The following is a 2,577-nucleotide window of genomic DNA, read 5'->3' as shown; positions in this document are numbered from 1 at the left end:
TACTGATCCCTCAGTGCTGGGAAAGCTTGTTGCCAGGTATACTGATTCCACATAGGGGTGAGGGAGAGGAAACAGCAGTTAGGACAAATTAGAGCAACCTGAATTGGGATCAGGACATTAGAAAAGACTTGCTATTTTATAACCATGGTTTCCCATGGCATTCTGATACAAAGAGAGAGCAGATTCTTATTGAATTTATGTGAATAACCATATTGCCATAAAAATCATAGAGTCACTCACAAAATGTTTTCAAAGTTTGGAGGAACCCAATACGGAAAAAGCAAATGCTTCTATCTCTGCTCATATATTATGAAAGTTATGAAATTATTGTAACTTATAGATAGCTTAAGAGAGAAGTTTCTTTATGTCTGGAAAACAAAACATTGATGTAAAGAGCCAAAAGTGAAAGTTAGAAAACATTATTATTATTTTTTTTTTGTCTTTTTGTCTTTTTTCCATGTCCGGCAACGGATCGCAACCCTCAGTGTTGCCCCCGTACCGGACCGGGGACCGGCAACGGGATTGCAAACCTCGGTGTTGCTCCCGCGCCTCGCTCAGCCAGTGAGCGGGAACCGGTCTGTATGTGGGATCCAAACCCTCGGGTTGGAGCGCCGCCGCGCTTCCCAAGCGGCGCACTGTAGCAGTGCACCACCGGGCCGGCCCTACAAAACATTATTTTTATCAATTAGTTAATTTTATGTAGTTAGTTTTTGCTTTCCTTGGTCTGAATTAGCAGTTTTCCAGACCCATCAGCTTTTTAATTGAGTTCTGAAAAACCTTTATTCTGTCAATTGATCTTAAAGTTATTTAAAACCTGTGTTTAAAATTCTTTTGATTTTCACTGACTGAGAATGAGACTTAAATGACAATGACAAGAAAATGTGGTTATTTCTATGGCATAAAACAATCTAAAATTAAAATTATAACTGATAACATTTATACCCAGACATACCATTTTCCTAGAAACATTATACAATTCTGGAGGACATATTAATAATATATCAGTATGACATAAAGAAGGTCAAATATCATTTGTTGTTTTGACAATGCTTCCCATATAGTTTAACTTGTCAGCGCCGCCGCGCTTCCCAAGCAGCGCACTATCCAGTGCGCCACCGGGCCGGCCCTACAAAACATTATTTTTATCAATTAGTTAATTTTATGTAGTTAGTTTTTACTTTCCTTGGTCTGAATTAGCAGTTTTCCAGACCCATCAGCTTTTTAATTGAGTTCTGAAAAACCTTTATTCTGTCAATTGATCTTAAAGTTATTTAAAACCTGTGTTTAAAATTCTTTTGATTTTCACTGACTGAGAATGAGACTTAAATGACAATGACAAGAAAATGTGGTTATTTCTATGGCATACAACAATCTAAAATTAAAATTATAACTGATAACATTTATACCCAGACATAACATTTTCCTAGAATCATTATACAATTCTGGAGGACATATCCATAATATAGCAGTATGACATAAAGAAGGTTAAATATCATTTCTTGTTTTGACAATTCTTCCCATGTAGTTTAACTTGTCAGATAGTCCAAGGGTAATTATTTTTTTTTTTCTTTTACACATATTCTTTGAAAAGCTCCAGGGCCCTCGCAACATCTGAAAGTTAATTCTAGTCAAAAAGACTGAATTTCTAGAATTTGGTTGTGGTAAGTTTGACAAAGGTTTAAAAGACTTAAATAGAATTATATGTCATTACAAAATTCTTTCATAANGTGATATGCTCAGACTTTTCCTTTTGTCCCCATACTTCCCTTCTTCCCATTCTGAAACAATACCACTATTCTTTTCATAAGGACATAATTTAGTACATGTTATTTCTTTCCATACAAAGTTATTCTCTTTCCCTTTTAACCTTCTGAACCACAACTACATCTTTAGATCTCTAGTTTTCTCACATCTGTCTCCTCTTCTACAAACTTTTTTCTTTTTAATCAATACCAAGTTAGCCTCATTTATCTAAACATTTCATAAAGAACGATCTTTCTGCTTTAAGCTGGGTTCACAACTTTAATCTTAAAAGCCTCTAGAAGAGACAAATATAATCCTGTCTGACTAGTACACACAGGCAAAAATGTATGCTGATAATTCTGATAAGATATTTCATAGTGGTGTAATTTTCGAAAGGCTTTTCAACCCCCACCCCCCTTGATTCTTCCCCTGACAGGCTTCTACTTTAACACATGCAGAACTTGGGCCGGCCCCGTGGCTCACTCAAGGCCTTGGGTTTGGATCCTGTATAGGGATGGCCGGTGCGCTCACTGGCTGAGCGTGGTGCGGACGACAACCTGCCAAGGGATGTGATCCCCTTACTGGTCAGAAACAAAAAAATACCCCAAAACAACAACAACAACAAAAAAAAAAACACTTGCAGAACTTTGTGGATGCGTGGGGACACATTTTGTCCAGAGACGTATTCAATTGTACCATTCTGGAGCAGTTACTGTTGCTCAAGTTTGCCTAGAGAAACTCAGAGAGAGAAGAACAGACACACAGACACACACACACACACACACACACACACGCACATTTTGTTTTTCATCACCAGGTCTTTAATGACCAGAA

The sequence above is a fragment of the Galeopterus variegatus genome, unplaced genomic scaffold (genome assembly GCF_000696425.1).
Source record: "Galeopterus variegatus unplaced genomic scaffold, G_variegatus-3.0.2 Scaffold15228, whole genome shotgun sequence".
In the NCBI taxonomy this organism is placed as follows: domain Eukaryota; kingdom Metazoa; phylum Chordata; class Mammalia; order Dermoptera; family Cynocephalidae; genus Galeopterus; species Galeopterus variegatus.
This window is presented reverse-complemented; position numbering follows the sequence as displayed.